Source organism: Pelodiscus sinensis, chromosome 5 (genome assembly GCF_049634645.1).
Source record: "Pelodiscus sinensis isolate JC-2024 chromosome 5, ASM4963464v1, whole genome shotgun sequence".
Taxonomy (NCBI): domain Eukaryota; kingdom Metazoa; phylum Chordata; order Testudines; family Trionychidae; genus Pelodiscus; species Pelodiscus sinensis.
In genome coordinates this window covers 82,108,255-82,126,598 of record NC_134715.1, presented here as the reverse complement: position 1 = coordinate 82,126,598, position 18,344 = coordinate 82,108,255, and the positions used below count along the sequence as shown (strand labels likewise).

General features: G+C 42.5%; 1 protein-coding gene and 1 long non-coding RNA gene across 5 annotated transcripts in view; one reads left to right on the top strand and one right to left on the bottom strand.

The window, feature by feature from the left end:
- The window catches only part of TUSC3 (tumor suppressor candidate 3), a 260,616-nt gene that overhangs the window by 16,332 nt on the left and 225,940 nt on the right, over positions 1 to 18,344 (top strand). The window lies entirely within an intron of this gene.
- On the bottom strand, positions 125 to 16,948 carry LOC112546679 (uncharacterized). The gene is made up of 3 exons (XR_003090392.2): positions 16,671 to 16,948; positions 1,660 to 1,753; positions 125 to 342 (listed from the first exon to the last, which is right to left on the bottom strand). It is a non-coding gene; the product is annotated as an uncharacterized LOC112546679 (long non-coding RNA).

Sequence of the window (18,344 nt, the reverse complement as noted above, 5' to 3'; positions counted from 1 at the left end):
CGCAGAATCATGACTGGGAGATAAAGGGGATGGATGTTATAGGAACCAAGGCATACCCCTCCGTTTCCCTTCAACCAGAATTGCTAATTATGTACCTTTAGTGGCAAAATATTTACGACAGACATCCTTCAATTCCTTTATTCAGTATCGACAAGAAGATATAAAGGAACAATTTGAATCAAATATGACGGAAGGTTTCGGATCTCTTGCACAGCATTACAAGCAGTGCTGGATGCTGTGGATACAGCAGCCAGGTCCATGTCAAATGCAGTGGTGCTCCCCTTCGGCCTGTCGACAGCATGCAGAGTACGCTCCAAGTTCCTTGTTGGGATAGCCACACACCTATGGGGAGTGCCCATAAACATGTGGCCATATCTCGACAACTGTTTGGTGATGGCACCCATGTATGGGGCACGCAGCGAGCATAACGCTCAACAAGGCAGTTACTCGACACGCTTGGGCTCTTCTTGCACTTGGACAAATGTTCCTTCACTCCTACAGCAGCGCAGCTGGACTGCAACCATTGTATAGCATCATTGCCAATCCATAGATTGTGTCGATAGCAAGTGGTATGTGCTCCTCGGTGCGTACATGCCTGCAAATACTTGGACACACAGCCACGTTTGTAGTCCAACATGCTCAACAACATATAGGGCCATTATAGGCATGGCTAAATCTGGTGTATTGACCAAGACCCTGTTCGATCCACAGGACACTCCATGTACACATTTGGGTCAAGGCCATCCTGCACAATGCATGCATAGTGTCTCAATTTCAGGCATCATTGCCACATGTCACTATCACAACAGACACATCCTTGCGGGTATGGAGAGCCCACGTGGAGAGCATGATACCACAGGGACAGTGGACACAACAGGGTTTGTGGCTCCATACCAATGTGTTGGAGCTCAGGGAAGTCAGACGAGCATGCTCCCAACTGCTTGAGCACATATTGAACAAAACAGTGATATTGATGTTAGGCAATACCGCAACAACATATTACATAAACAGGGAGGCATGAGATTGCTCAGCCTCTGTGCGGATGAAATGAAATGGTGGAGATGGTGTTTCACACACATCACACCTACCACAATGCATTTACTGGGCAAGGACAAGCTATTACTGGATGCCCTCAGTAGACCATTCCCACAGAACCACGAACGGGAAATCAACAAGTCCCTCAAATAACCCTATTTCTTAAAAGAAAAATGTATTTGGTAATGAACACGTTGCAACTCATGCCAACTACAAGTGCCCCCTGTAATGTTCCAGAGCAGGCATTAGACCACGTCCTCTCAGGGATGCATTTGCAGTCTGCTGGGACTTCCCAGTGGCATACGTGTTTCCATCTATACCTCTTATACAGCAGACGATATTGAACATTAAACAGGATGTAGCAAGTGGCATAGTGGTAGCCCCCAGTGGGCAGAGACCCATCTGGTACCATCCCATACTGCAACTCAACACTCCTCATCCATACAAGCTCCCACCGCTATGAGCACTGCTGACCCAGAACAAAGGATGCATGCCACATCGTGGACTCCACACACTAATCTATGAGTGGATGCTTGTTGGCTTTCAAATAATGAGGTAACGTGGTTTCATAGGGTCACAGATATTCTGATCAATTCTCAGAGACCCACTACAAGACGGACTTACCTGCAGAAGTAGGCCTGATTTGAAGCCTGGAATTCAGCTCAAGTGCTAGATACACATGGCGGGGATATCTGACATGCTAGAGTATATTCTCCACCTGAGGGACACAGGACTGCCAATTAGTTCCTTCAGTGTATACTTGATAGCTATGTCTGTGATGTGCCCACCCATACAGGTTTTCTGGGGGTTTTCTGGGTTTTCCCCACCTGTGTGTGAAGAGATTCCAGAAAGGGATATGGAATCTCTATCCACTACAGAGATCCAGCACCACTATGGGTTTTGGCTCTAGCACTAGATATACTAAGGGGACGGCCTTTCAAGTGCTTGTCACTTACTCGTTACTCCACCTTTCAATGAAAAAGCTTTTCTCAGAGTAACATCAGCTAAGAGAGATAGTGGCACGCAGGGTGTACCCGCCATACATGGTGTTCCACAAGGACATAGTCATCCTTAGAACCCACCCAAAATGCCTGCCTAAGATCCCTACCTCAGTCCAATGTAACAAACCAATATATGTATCTTTGATCTTCCTGAAACCACCCAAGAACAGCAGTCAGGCAGGACTGGAGGTGTGCAAGGCATGCTAGAGTTGCACAGGGCATTAGCTTTCTACCTTGAAAGTACAAGAGTGTTCCAACATACTCCTAGACTGTTTTGTGTAGTGCATAGACCGGTCCAGGGGATGACCTGTTTTCCAAACAATAATATACAAATGGATGTCTACATGCATACAACTGGATTATACCCAGAAAATAGTCACCAACTGTTATACGGGAGTGTTCCATGAGTACAGTATGTACCGCAACGGCTTTCTTCAACGTCTTTCCTCAACATTGCACTATTCAGTCCTTTCAGGACTCTGACACTAGCTTTGGACCGACCATACTGTCCAGCAACCAATCCACATCATGGAGTGCTCACTACCAAGCAGGAATACTGCTGCGGAGTCACCTAAATGGAGCACTCACAGGGACCCTTGATGGAAAAAGGGAAGTTTACTCACCTTGTACAGTAACTGGAATTTTTCAAGAGGTTTCCCCATGGGTGTTCCACACCCACCCTCCTCCCCTCTTCTCCAGGCTAACACACTCCGGCATCGAGAGAATGGAGGGAATGGCCACTGGTGCATGCCTGTCGCTCAGAGCGATAGTGCAGCACGCACCGGCAGCTGGAGACTGCTACCAAAGATCTCTGGACTGTGCACAGTGAGGCTGATACATTTAAGTGGAGCACCCAAGAGGACACCTCTCGAAGGATTCTGTTACTGCACAAGGTGAGTAACCTTCCCTTCTAGTAATGCTGAAGACAGGTCCAAAGTAGACCTGTGTAACTTGACATGTATTTTGTTATGCTGGAAGGAAGATACTGTTTTCAAATTAAGACTCAGAGCTTGAAGTTTGCAGTCTTGAAATGTTAGATGAATTAGCCACAGTAAGCCGTATCTGAAAATGCACAATAAAATTCTAATATTTTTTTCTACAAAACAAAGGTGAAAAACAAAACAAAATCTTGCCAGAATAATTTTTCTCCTTTATTCATGGGTACAGCACAATCCCACCTATACCTCTTTAATGAAGATTTTGTAAACTTATGTTGTGTTTAATTGGGCAGTTATCTAAACAAATATTACAGAAAACTATAAAGCCTTATTTGTTGAGTATAGCATTCTTTACTTCATATCCTTTAGAGCAGTCTGATGGCACTCTTTTAATTAAACTGTTGAAAATTTGTTTGTCCCGGATGTGTCTGTTTGGTAGCATTGCTGCCATAAAGAGATTAGCAACTTAATAGATCTTTCCAACCACTCTGTTCTGAAACCATTATGCAGCACTTACTATGTAGTATGTACATGGAAAATATGGATTGTATCTGATCTAGTACTAAATACACTTGGTAAATCTTGTTTTGGTGGATTAGACTGCATAAACATAAAATATTGTTGGATGACTTATTGCTTTGAGGCTTCATATTTAATATCAATTGAACAGAACTATTTATTTGTATGAAGTTTGCATTTCATTGTGTAAAGTTGCATTTTTTTTTTTTTTTGGTAACTAGATTGTATGCTTTGTGGACCAGATCTAAAATAATGTAGGTAAGCATGAGAGGATTTAACTTTTATCTTTATGTATAGTTCATTGGTTTTCTGGCTTCTGTAACATCTAGTGAATTTAATTTTCATTTTGTTTCATTCTTAAATTTATAGCGATGAAGTGCCATGATCAAATTAGAATACTGTATGACAATACTTTGTCACGTTACACAATCCTTGTAGAGTAGATATGAAGCTTGACTTGCCTCCCAATTCCTCCCAGGTTGGTAGCAGTGCAATTGTTCCTGCTTCTATCTTCCTAATGAAAGTGTTCGTTCAAACTGGATTTAGTGCTAATCATTGCACTTAAGGTTCCTTACCCCCCCCCCCCCCCCCACTGACTCTGAAAGTTATAATAAAGGAGTGCTCAGATCCCAGCAAACATCATTTTGCAAAGTGAGATTTGTCATTGCAGTTTTGGTTAATATATAATTGATAACTAAATTTTTAAAGAGTTACCTAACTCCATTATAGGTTTGGCAAAATGCTATTTTTACTTTTTATAATTGATGAACAACATCAGTGTTTATTTTTAAACAACTTAATTTTTATCAGTTCCAATTTTCAGTTGCAGGAATTTATGCAAAGTTCAGACAATAATTTAACGACAGAGGTTGAAATTTAAAAAGTGAAATCTTTATCCATAACATCACAAATTGTCAACATCACATGTCAGTAGATGAAGTTAACTTTAAATCAAACTAAATTATCAAGCAGCATTTTTCTTACTTCACCTATTTCTAAATTTCATTTATTACATATGAAAATATTATTTTATCTGTTTGTGTGCATGTACAGAGAAATCAATGTTGGCTGACCTTTAGTAATCAAAAAATTAATCCTTCCATGCCTACTTATTTTTGTTCTTTAAAAATCCTTTGGTGCTTTGTCATTTTCTATGACTTCACAAAATAATTGATAGCTGCTTAGTAAATTCATTAGGTAGTTCCCTTACTTCATCTCATTACATTTATACTCCTTTCAAGTATTTTCTTACCTGTTTCCTGTCGGAAGGGAGGGGCTTCAACCTAAAATTATGATCTGAATCCAGAGCTGAGCTATCGAAGGAGAGGTATTTCCTTGCATTTGGTTTGAACTAATGAGTAACTACTATTGCAAGGACAAAAAACAGGACTATATAGCACTTTAAAGACTAACAAGATGGTTTATTAGGTGATGAGCTTTCGTGGACCAGACGCATTTCCATATTGTCACAACCATATCTTCCACTATTTGATCTGAGGAAGTGGGTATGGCCCACAAAAGCTCATCACCTAATAAACCATCTTGTTAGTCTTTAAAGTGCTATATAGTCCTGTTTTGTTTCAGCTACACCAGACTGACACGGCTACATTTCTATCACTACTATTGCGAGGGTGTCCTTGTTTTTCATTGTCAAGTTTTTGTTTTGTTAAAATTAGACCAATCTTTAAGCAGTTATGTAGCATGCAACTACTTTGTTCACCATACCACACCTTTATAATTATTAATGGGCCTTCTCTCTCTCTCTCTTTCTCTCTCTCTCCTGTTGCCTCCCTCCTGCCTAAGACTGCCAGAAGATTTGTGGAATCCATTCTTATTCCTTTTAATCTCTTTGGCTAAAATGAATTCCCTTTGTATCTTTATTGTAAACTGTAACTAAATCTGAAAATACTTGTAGTTCCAGTACAGCTTCATATTTACACCTAGATACACTCTGCTTTGAATGCTGTTCTGGTTTACTTTGTTTAATTTTGGGAGATATTTTCATATATCTGGTGAAGTTTTCTTCTCCATAGTCCGTTACAGATTAATAAGAATTTCCCAATTCTGATACAGAAGCTTGATGTTCCATAAATTCAGTGTTATATAACTTTTTTTTTTTTTTAAAGAAGGTGTTATATAAATCATTAAGTTTTGGGGGATGCTGATCTAGACAATGGATACTTCAATTGAGATTATATAAAAATATGCTAATGAGGGAATCATTTGCGTAAGTCATGATCTCATTGCATATTTTCTGCCAATCCATTTTTTGTGCTGGGGTTTTTGTGCAAAAACAAACAGTATGGACGTTACCTTTTTGTGCAAAAACACCTCTTCTTGCAATAAATCTTGAGCATATTTTTTGCCAAGAAAACTCTTAGTGTAGGTATAGCCTAAAAGATCTAGAACTTAGCATAGTATTCTGTTAACTGCGCCAGTTGCAGAGTGTTGTGATTAGTATAAGCTCTTCCATATATCTGTGGATCTGATTTAAAAAAAGAACAGCATCCTCTAAGATTCTCCATGTTCTAATGCAACAATCTATGGTCTGATGATTTAACTGCAGATTCTGAATGCTTCTTGCCTGGAAAAGAGGAGCTTTTGGAGATTAGGTTGAAAGCTACTTAGCAAAACAGAATATGGACATGGGTGTTGATTGAGACCTTGGGAGGCATTGCCCATCCAATTGGATGTGCCACAGAAGCAGAGTGTGTATGGGGGGGGGCACATTCAGGTTTCTCCCTTAACTGTACTACTTCTCTGTGGGGTATAGTTGTGGGGGGAGGGGCAGGATGAGCAGTGATAAGAGAAATGCTCTGCTGGTTGGTCAGTGTGCCCATGTGGGTGCTGTAATGTGGGGCGGGGGAGCAGCTCCTGTTGACTTACCGCATAGATCACATGGTAAATTAACCAGCAGGCACACAGCATGTGGCATTGCTGCTTGCTCCCCTCCACTTCAGATCCTAGGAGGAAATGGTGGAAAGTTGGGATTCAGCCAACCAAATGTTTAATGCTAGTTGGTTGATTTCCTCCTCATGGTTTGTGGAAATGGAGGGCAGGAACACAGTGACTCAGGAGAGCTAGATTACACAGCTGTTTTCTATCTGTCTGTACAGTGTACAGCCCAAGTGAGTGAACCTGAATTCTGGGTCTTGGTCAGCCAGGGGTGTTGTGGGGGAGGGCACGACACCCTCATCCCCTGGAGCAGCTGTGACCTGAGTCAGATCCACACCCAGGGACCTCATGGGAAACTATGTACCATTCCCCCACTCCCTGCCACTATCACCCCTTTGTGGAAGGTTTAAGGGATGACTGGCTGGGGAACAGCTCCCCACATCTAACCCGGGGTGGACAACTTTTACCAGAGTGGGGAGGGTGCTGTTCCAAGAATTTGGAAAGTGGTTGAGGGCCGTACTCTTTCCTGATATTAATGGAAGAGTTTCAGGGTCTCGGATGGAGGCTTGGTGCAGAAGGGAGCTTGAGGTAAAGGAGGGAGTTTGGGTGAAGAAGGCAGTTGTGACTTGGGGCACTGGACTGGGCTGTAAGGGATTGGATTGTGAGCTAGGGCAGGAAGGGACTGATCTGGGGCAGGGGATTAGGGTGCCAGATCTGGGAGTAGATATGAGTGCAGAAGGGGGCAGAGGATTTGGATATGTAGGGTAGGGGGCAGAGAGTTGGGAAATGGGGGGCTGGGGTGCCAGAGGCAGGCTCTGGCTAGGAGACTTAACAGCCAGCAGCCTGTTCCTGAATCTGGCTCCTTTCCTGTTCATCTCTCTCACAGGCTGCAGCCATGTGCTCTGTGAATAACTGAGCCCCTTGTGTTTCATGGCTGCCTGTTATTGAAACAGGTGGCTCCCATTGACAAGTTTCTGGCCAGAAGCTGCCTATCGAAATTGTGCTGGGGGCAGGAGCAGCTTTTAAAATTTCCCCCCATCCCCTCCAGGCTCAGTTTTTAAAGTGAAACCTCCCCACAGCCACATTTCTGAGCCTGCCTGGGGCTCCCTGCGGGATCTGAAGGCCAGATGCTATGGGTTGTCAGGCCAGATATGTCCTGCATGTCGTATTTTGCCCAGTTCTGATTTAACCTCATTGCATTTGGAATCCCTTCTATACTCAGAACCTCCTGCACTGAGCCTTGAATCAAAATCACCTTTGTCAATCCCTCCACCTTCAATCCCTACCTTACCAAGCCTCACCTTCTGCATCTAGAGCCCAAGATACACCCCTACCTCGCTTCACCTCCCCATCCATTGCCACACCAAATATAGAAATCAAACTACACCTATGAACATGGAGTGGCGTTGGTGATTACTTTGAAGAAGCAATTTGTTTCAGAGAATTGAAATAACTAAATATATCAATAGAAAACTAGTTAAAATGCCTTTGGGGATGAAGACTTAAGGCTTTTTCAGGAACTTGCATTTAGACTAGCTTTCATTGGTTAGGCAGTGTAGGGATATTCCCTTGCAACCTGCATCCTGAAATCATAAATACATATGTAAGTAGAATTGTTTTCTTTGTTCATTTCATCAGAGTGATGAGAAGGCTATACTATTAAGAGGATAGTAAGACATTAATGGAAAGATTTTATTTTTCATATTAAAGTTTTAACTACGTTGTATCTTTCTGTTTCCAAAAGATATTAAAAGGACTTTTAGCCACTATTATACTGTCACCGCGTCTTCAGAGCGCTTTCTTGGTATCTATGGATCTAGTACAGGTTGCACCTCCCTTAACCAGGATTCTCTGGTCAGGCAACATCCATAGTCTGGTAGGACCTTGGATGTTCCTGCACCACAGAACTTGGGTATAGGGAGGTCAGGCTGTGGTGCAGGAGCTGCAGAGGGGGCCAGCAACTCAGCTGGGAGCCCTGTATTGGGGGAGGGGAGGTGTGGGAAGCAGCAGGGAGTTCTGGCCCTTGTGGCTGGACAGTAGTAAGGGGTCGGCAGCCGCAAAGCTTCAGTTCTGGTTGCAGAGCTTGGGGACTGGCAATGGCCACCACCCCCGAGCTCGACAGCTAGGGCCAGAACTTCACATCTGCCACTGCCAGCCTCTTGCTACTGTCCAGTTGCAGGGTCCAGAACTCCCTGCTGCTTCTCCACATCACACCTCTCCCAACACAGGGCTCCTGGCTGAGTTGCTGGCCCCCTCGACTGCTGGGACCTCCCCTGGTTTGGCAAATGCTCTTGTCTGGGACAGGCTAGGTCCCAAGGGTGCCAGATAAGCGAGGTCCAACCTGTAGTAAGTCATTGCAAAAATGATGCCAAGTGGATTGGTTTTCCTGATGATGGAAGACTGTTGATAAGATAACATCTTATCACCTAACAGCTGTATGTCCTAAATAGAACTTCTGTTGCTTCCATATTATTCCATTAATAAACAACTTTAATAAGCATAAAAGGAAAATGCAGTAGAAAGACCAGATTTTGCCACCCTCCAGCAAGTGCTGTGAAATGTGTTGATTGTGATCTGATTATTCAGGTAGATTAACAAAGCACAGTGTCATTTAAAAAAACCCAAACAGCATAACCTGGAAAAAAAAGCTTTACAAATTTATATTGTTACTCGACTCTAATTGTGTTTAAATATTGACTAATTTAGCAGCATAACCACTTAAAAGTATTATCCTAGTTCAAGGCATTCCATTTAAAATGGGAAAATCACAATATTTTTAAGAGGCATTGTAAGCTGTTACATCCTAAGGTCTTGCTTAGAGAAACCAAGACATGGGTCAGGTTAAACACCTTGCATATCCTTGGTTGTCTCTTTGGAGGCGTGTCTCTCATTTCTTGTTTCGTTCTCCCTAATAGCTTCCTTTGATTTAACCCCATGTAGTTAGAATATTATCAAGCATGTAAACTGAGGTACATGTGTAGTGAATACCTCATTTATTTTCCACACCAAAATATTTGAAGTGGTTGATGTTCATCTATATTTAGGCTTAGTAGGATTAAATTATTTGTAAATGTCAATAAATGTTGATTTCACAAAGCAATTAAAATATTTTTCTACTATGTTAAAAATCTACAGAAATGCAGAGTAATAAATTGTTTGACTTAAGGCTATTTATATATTGAAGCGGTGTTGTGTTCTAACATTTCAACTTTGATTTTTGAATCTCTGCATCTACTACGTTATCTGATACCCACTGGTTGTCTGAAACCCTTATTTTTCCAGAAATGTGAAAATTTAAATTGATAACTAGAAAAAAACTGCTTTAAAGTAACTGTCAATATTATGTCTAGTGCTGTGTGTGTGTGTGTGAAAAATACATATGAGAAAAATAATTCTGCCAAATCCATCAACGTGCTATATAGAGGACACACATCCTTATGGGACCACAACCTATAAAGCCTCCCTTTAAACCAGTGGGAATATGATCCCTGGATCATCTTAACTGACAGATTTTTCTGCAGCTATTACATTCATAAAAAGAGTGAGGGAGCTTTGGCTCTTTGACTGATCCTATTTTGTGATAGGGCTTTTTTTTTTTTTTTTTTTTTAAAGAAAGTGGCCTTTCATCCTAAACTAAATCTTTCTCTCAAAATGGTAAAAATTCAGCCAGGTCATATATTTGCCTGCCTTTCCCCCCTAACCTTTACTTCCATTAAAGGAAGCTAAACTACACATTCTAGATGCTAAGAATGCATAAGGCTTATTCCTTAGATCAAGCCTCTAGATCAGATGCATAATTCACTTAACAGTATTACAGTCTGTTTATTTAGGCTGGCTTGTCCTAAGGAAGTGCTGCTTCTCAAACTCCCAAGAATAGAGGCCTAATCTACACTACAAAGTCATATTAATGCACAGCAACTTATATCAATCTTGTTGTGTATGTAGCTACACATAATTTGTCTCCCGTCAATGGAAGTGCCCTGTTACATTGATGTAACATCATCTCTTTGAGTGGCATTGAGCTTAGGTTAATGAACTGTGCATGTAGATGCTGGATTATCTATGCCTCCAGCAGCTGTCCTACAATGCTTCTCAGTTTTCACCATTGAGAACGCCATTGCCCAGAGCCAATGAACCCAGAAGCAAGCCCTTCCCTTTAAAGCGTTGCAGATTTTGAATCTTATTTTCCTGATTGTGATTGAAAAGCTGGTCAGCTAGCAGCTTTCCCCTACTGAAGCAACTGTCTAGGTGACTATATGTTCCAGACATGCTGCTGTCTGGAGGGGAGAAGAGGCTTTGCAGGCACTGCTCTGATACAACTTTAGAAAAGTAAAGGGGATGCAGGAAGAAGCAGTGTGACCGGGACTAGCAGTAATTCTATGTGACAGGTTAGAAGATGTGGCAAGCTTATCAAAAGGTCAGGGAGGCCATTAGTCAGTCAGGTGCTAAACCATAGACAATGATGTTTTTACAGAGTACACACTCACTGGAGATTGGAGGTATCCAGGGTTGCGTGTAGAATATTGAGCAAAGAGCCCAAGTCACATGTCATTGCCATGAACAGTGAGGAGAAGGATGGAGTGCCAGTGATCAATAGATCCAGCTGTGCAGCGACCCAGGTCCCATTGTTTACTTCACCGCAATCCAGCCATTCCTGCCAGTTAAGCATGGTTGTGTCTGATGCAGGGGAAGGAACCTTAGTCAAGTGTGTAGAAAAAAATTCCATTGTAGGCTCCCCTGACTACCACCACCCCAATTTGTCCTCTCCCCACAAATAGCAGGACATTGCTTTTGACTCTTCATTACATTACTTGTTTGTACTACTACCTCTTCTACAACAATGCAGGCTTTTCATTGCCCTCTAGAGAGAGATTGGAGAGGGGAGCATGTAGAGCATTTTATTTATGTACACAGGCATGCCTCTTGAATCCTCCTGAGAGACCTTGATGAAACTTCCATGGAGGTTGTCAAGGCTGTTCCCCACTTTGGCACTCAGAGTACAGAATATGGGGGCCCACAAGTGATCTTAAACACCTTACCTCTATAAGCTTCTGCCCTTGGGAGGTAACTGCCACCATCAAGTGTTAAAAAACAAAACTCCTTCTGAAATCCAGAAAGAAGCACTTGAACTTTTTCCAGATGTGTACCTCCCTCCCTTCAAGCTCTCTTAACACAGAGTGAGGAAAAAACCAAAAGCAAACTGACCTCTTAGTCTTAGGCACACATACACAGAGCTTCTGCTACTTAAAAATGAGTTTAACAAAACAAAGAGAGAGCTTTGATAAAGCATATTTGGTTGCTAGGTGTTACAGAGCAACTGAGAAAACAGATTAGAAATACAGAAACTGTTATCTAAGGTGTATCAGAGAGATAGTGAATGGGAGGGAAGGGCATGGATTTTACAGATGCTTAACCAACCAAAAAAAAAAAAAACCTCAAAGAAAATAGCCTGATTGAAACTAAATATACATTTTCCCCTATCTACTCATGATCCACTTCAAGGTCCAGTCCATTTCCATGCCCAGTATTCCTTTTAGGCATGGTAGTCCTGCCTGGGTTAGTTCATCTTTCTCCCCCCCCCCCCCCCCCCCCATCTCCTTGCTTAAACTCACACAGAGAGAGCAACAGGCAGGTATATCTTTAAATTTAAACAGTCTCTCATTGGCTTTTTTAGCTTCCTACCATCACCCCCAGCTATCTGAGTTTAACCTGTTAGTCACTGAGTGCTGGCCAGCACTCCTCCTTACCATCACAAAGGTCATCTGCAATCTTTTGTTAAAGTTTTAAATTTGTGCATACACAAACAATTGTACTAACTGTGGTAGCTTTGTACTCATGTGATTTTGTTTTTTATATATAACTTTGTAATGTAGATGTGGCTTGAACACATGCAGAGACCATTCAAAGAAAAGGATACTGCTTTATAACCAGAGAAAGGCAGGGCACACACAAGAGCACTAACAGACACTATTACTACTAGAAAGTTCTGCTTGGTCAACTTTGATTGTAAGCACATTCCAAGTGTATAAATGTGCAGACGTTCTTCTGGAAGAAATTTGATTTCAAATTTGATTTCAAATGGATAACTGATTTATATATTATGGACATGCAACTTGAATAACACTAGTAGAGCCAACTACAGTGCTGAATGGCTATAGAATACAAAAAAGTTCCAAACCCATCTACTTCTCAGGGCTTGTTTTAAGAGGCATTCAGGAAAAATTAATCTAAATTAGTTAGTTCATGTTAACAGTTAATCTGCATTAAACCCCAAAGATGTAGATTCATTGAGAATTAAGGCCACCTTACTTGGTTTGCTGTAAATTGCTTCCAAAGTTCATTACATGATACCCAATTAAGGTACTTTTAATTCTGAATGCAAGCATCCACACAGTGGTTTAATTCAGATTATTTAGTACATATTAACAGTTGTGGTTCAGTCTGCCAGCATAATCTGTGAATCACTGTATTTTACTATTATCTGTGACTACACTGCAATTGTTTTTTTTACTTTTAGTGCTAAATAATTGGCATAAAAGTACTGTAAGATGGCTAGCTTAGTCCTGGGCCCCTGATCTGTGCTCAGGCTTGTATGTAAAGGTCCAGCAGCCCCTTTCAAACCACAGGGCCTGAGTTGCCCAGGAACAAGTGACTCCTACCCAGCATGTGTGGTGCAAGGGGACGTGAGCCCTCCTTGCTCCACCACGTCCTGGGCCAAAGGGCCTAGCAATGGCAGCCCTGGTTGCCACTGGAGTCAGCGGGGATTTGGCCCACAACACGCTGGCACTCCAAAATCTTATGAAATCAGCCATCAGCTTCCCTTGGGCCACTTCCTAATTTCCCCTTCCGCATCTACCTAGCTCCATGCTGGCTGCTGGTCCTCAGGGTCATGGTAGTCTGAACCCTTAGGCAAGGTGTAGAAGGTCTCTTCTTTGGAGCAAGAACAGTCCATGTCAGTCCTCAGCCTCTGCAAGGTCCTCTGGGCCCTCATGGCTTGGGAACTCAGGGCAGGCCTCTGCTTCCTCCAGTGGCTAAAGCTCTATTGAGCTCCTGGACTGGGCTTTTATGCTCCTTGCCCAGCCCTGCCCCTTCGCCTCCATGGAGTTCAAGGGGCAGGACCTGGCTTGGCCTGTCTGGGCTTGGAGAGGAGTTCTTCCCTGCTCAGGGTCAGTGAGCAGCCACCCCTGCTCATTACAAGTACCTTGTGTAATGCTGAAGGGATTGAGTCAAATGAAAGGTATGTATGAAAATACACCTAGAGTTAATAATCACACATCTTTCTTTACTTATAAGCTGAATACTTTTTTAACTGAAGTACAGTCTCAGTGCACTATTTTAAGCACATTGTTTTATTTTTCTTATAAATTCCAAAGCACCTTTAACCTAAATTCTTGACCCACCTGTTTAGGGTTACCAGATGGCTTAATCGGGAAAAAAAAAAAAGGGACCCCAATGTTGTTAAGCCAAAAAAAATACAAAAATACAAAACCCAGCATGACCCCTTTAAGACCTTTGGGGCTTTTTTTTGCTGGTGGCCATCTTGTTTTTTTACTCTGTGCTGGAAGAGAGCTCCCTTGCAGAACCAGGTAAGCGGAGGGGGGAGGGAGTGTGATAGGATTGCCAGGTGTTTGGTAATTTTGTCTCCTGGCAGGGGGGAAAAAATCGGACACGGGTATTTTCTGATTTTTTTTTTTTAAACTGGACAGAGGTGAAAATACCAGACTGTCCATGACAATACTGAAGATCTGTCTACCCCAGACGTATTTCAAGTAGTACATATATACTAAATTACTGAATTAGACTTCAGGTGATTCAGAAAATTTCCTGTTTTAATTTCTGTCAAACTTAAGCTGTTCAACCATAGCAACAAACTAGCTTAGCGATGTGTGGTGGTTGGTGTGTGAATGTGTTTAAACTGTGAAGACAATGTGCTGCCATGCAGAACTCGTGCTTACCTGGCTGTGAGAGTAGATGGTAAGATTATTAGCTGATGAAGCAGCTTTGTTTTTCAAAGTAATTAGGACTCACTATTGCTTACTCCTAGGGAGTGAATATTGATGGTGGGTAAAATTTTCAGATGTTCCTAGCTGTATTTTCAAATATCTACACAAAGGAATTTAAGAGCATAAAACAAGCTAATTTCTGGAATTAGATCAAATTATTCATTTGTGGAGAGAGTGATGTTTATACAGAAGTACTTTTTAACCCAATAAAGTAAATTGCAACAACTTTTATTTAAAAGAATCTGACCTGAAATACTTTGAAATACTAGCATTTTCCAGAGAGAATAGCACAGTACTTCCAGATTAGATTTACAGTTGTAATTAATTGAAGAAATAGGCTGACTGTGCTGTCATGGAGCTTTTTCTCTGGAGAAACAATTAGTCTATGGTTATGAGCCTGATACCTGCTGTTTGGTAATATAACTTAATTTTTATTTTAAAAGCTTTCTATTTATTTAATAGTCAGCACGCAACAAAAGCCAACCTTAAATGTAGTGCAGTTAACAAATTGTGGTGCTTTTCATATTTTATGTAATGTGACATTATCAATTTGAAATCTAATCAACTTGCTTTAAAAATAAACACCTTTTCCTGTACCCTCAAACTTTCAGATGCTGTAAAATGCTCTTAACTTTCCTGTCATCATTTTGTAGTTGCATTCGTGTTTATATGATGAAAGTCCATGCAAACAAGAAATATGAATAAGTTGTGATTTACAGTTGCATTAATTACACAGTGTAAATAAATTGTTCAAAAAACTTTTTTCTGTTAAAGTAATAGAATCATAGAAATGTAGGCCTAGAAGGAAATTTGAGAATTCAACTCCAGCTCCCTGTGATTGTCTAACCTAGGTATAGACCAACATTTATCAGATATAGTCTGTTTTGTAAGACCCTCTAGTGATGGGAATTCCAGTATTTCTTTCCATTGGGCTGACTTCCTGCAGTTTGTTTCTCTCTTCCTTAAAGTGTGCTACCCAAATTGGGAGAGCCCTAAAAATTTGCAGATATTACTTTTATTGCCACCGGTATCAACATCTGTGGACCATTTTGGGAGATGCGGATACAAATTTTGTATCTGCGCAGGGCTCTCCAAACTGTACAAAATAGTCCAGCTGAGGCTTCACCAGAGCTGAGTGGAACAGAACTGTTATCTCCAATGTCTTAGCTTTGACACTCTAGTTAATACATCCCAGACTGTTACCTTTTTGGTGAGTGCATCTCATTGTTGGATCATGTTCAGTTTGTGATACAGAAAAGATCACATTATAATGTACTCCTACTGTCTATAGCCTGATCCCACAATTCCCATATATTACTCTGAGAGTTGACAGGTCCTGATCCCAGGATCAGGGCCAGAAAAATTGTTTGTTACTAGTGGGCTGTGTCCCCTGCTCAGCATGCTCACCAGCCCGCCTCTCTAGGGGTAGTTTTTTACCCGGCTGCCTGGGAGGGCCGAAGCTGCACCAGCAGTGACTCTCTCCTTCCCTCCCTCTGGCCTCCAGCGAGGGCTGGGGGCCACATCAGTGCCAGTCTCTTGGCTCACTCAGCTGCTGGGGAGGGCTGGGGTCGTGCCTGCCCCAGTCTCTCAGCACTCCCGACTGCGGGGGAGGACCAGACCCACACTAGCGTCAATGTCTCGGCACCTCTTCCCCAGCTGGCGGGAGGCTCAGGGTCTGCCCCCACCGGTCTCTCCCCCCTCCTCTGGTTGTGGGGGGACAGGGGAGGGGAGAGGTCTGAGGCTGAGCCAGCACCAGTCTCTTGCGTTGGGGAGGGCTCATTGCTGGGGAGGACTGGGACCATGCCAGAGCCAGTGTCTCAGTCCCACCCCCAGCCTCCGGAGATGGCCAGGGCTGAGGCTGTGCCAATGCCAGTCTCTCTCTCTCACACATACACCCCCTGCTCCGGGTACCAGTCTCACCGCCCCTTTGGCTGCCAGGGAGAGCTGGGCTGAGTCTGTGGCAGCCCCAGATTCCTCCAAGCAATGGGGAAGAGGAAAGGGGAGAGTCCACATGGCATCGCCCCCCTGAAGTACTGGGGAAGGAAGAGACTGTGTGGCTGAGAGCAGAAGGGTGGCAGGACAAAAGTGCATTCTGTCATCCCGTAGAAAATGAGAGAGAGATTTTACATTTGGGAATCCCAGTGTGCACAGGTGCAACACTCATAAAATATTTCTTATAGTATATTTACAAATCACTTATTTACAGATCTATGCTAACTCAGGTGGATAGAAATAAAACAGAGATAATACAGAAAGTACATTGTAATAGCCATACTTACGCTATGCTTTTCAGAACCTGGTTGCTAGCCCTTATTTTCCTTATTGTTACCTTCCTTGTCTTTACCAGTGGCCACCGTTCTAGCCTCTCTCAAGATCTAGGTCTCTACCTTTGCTGCCCTGGGTTGCTAATTTTATAAGTACAGGCTGTTACACTGACATTACCAGGTCTAATGCATATGAAGAGGGGTTACCCTTATAACTTATTTATATTTCCTCTCCTTAGCAATGCCAGGGTGTCCTTTTCCTATAGGTTAGTATATCTCTGATTTCAGCCCATTACCATATACATCAGTTAGTTGCCATGGAACTCTTTTTGTGGTCAGATGTTCCATCTAGAACCTTCCAGAAGCTGATGCCGGCACCTGTTCTATGGTCATTTGAGGTCATGTGCCCAAGATTCTCCCTCACTTCCTACATCCATTTCTTATAACTTATGATCTACTTAAGTTTATCTATGCCAAAGTTTGCAAGTCTTAAGCTTCATGTTAACTGCTAACATCAATGTCTTACAGGATGCACACCTGTAGGTTCACAGCATAATAGAGCTGGAAAAGACCTCAGAAGGTCATCAAGGCCAGCCTCCTGCTCTAGGCAGGATCAATCCCAACTAAATAAACCCAGCCAGGGCTTTGTCAAGCTGAGACTTAAACATCTCTAGGGATGGAGACTCCACTACTTCCCTAGGTAACCCATTCCAGTGCTTCACAACTCTCCTAGTGAAATGGATATTAAGAAAAACTAACCTGGACCTCTCCCACTAAACTTGAGACCATTGCTCCTTGTTCTGCCATCTGTCACCACTGAGAACAGCCTCTCTCCATCCTCTTTGGAACCTCCCTTCAGGAAGTTGAAGGCTGCTATCAAATCCCCCTTCCATTCACCCTACTCTTTGCTTCTGCGGACTAAACAGCTTCTCCTCATAGGTCATATGCTCCAGCCCCCTAATCCTTTTGGTTGCCCTCCACTGGACCCTCTCGGATGCGTCCACATCCTTTTTGTAGTGGGGGGCCCAGAACTGGACACACTACTCCAGATGTGGCCTCACCAGAGCCAAATAAAGGGGAATAATGACATCTCTGGATCTGCTGGCAATGCTCCTCTTAATGCAACCTAATATGCCATTAGCTTTCTTAGCTACAAGAGCACACTGTTGACTCATATCCAGCTTCTCATCCACTGTAATCCCCAGGCCTTTTTCTGCAGAACTACTACTTAGCTGGTTGGTCCCCAGTCTGTAACAATGCTTGGGATTCTTCTGTCCCAAGTGCAGGACTCTGCACTTGTCTTTGTTGAACCTCATCAGATTTCTCGTGGCCAAATCCTCCAATTTCTCTAAGTCTTATTATGATATATATTGAGTTTATCTACTGCTTCCCCCATATATGAGGTCACTTACTCTGTCAAAGATGGACATTTGGTTGGTTTGGAATGATTTGTTCCAGGCAAATTCATGGTAGCTATTACTGTCATCTTATCATATGGGTTCTTACAACTTATTACTGTTTCTAGTATGTTTCTAGGTATTGAACTTAAGCTGACTGTTCTACCATTCCCCAGTTGCTTTTGGTTCCATAGCTGGACCAACTATAACTAAGGATATTGGGGATACCATACCCTTCTGCCATGTATGTTGGCGAAACTAGACAGTCTCCGTGACAAAGGATAAATGGACA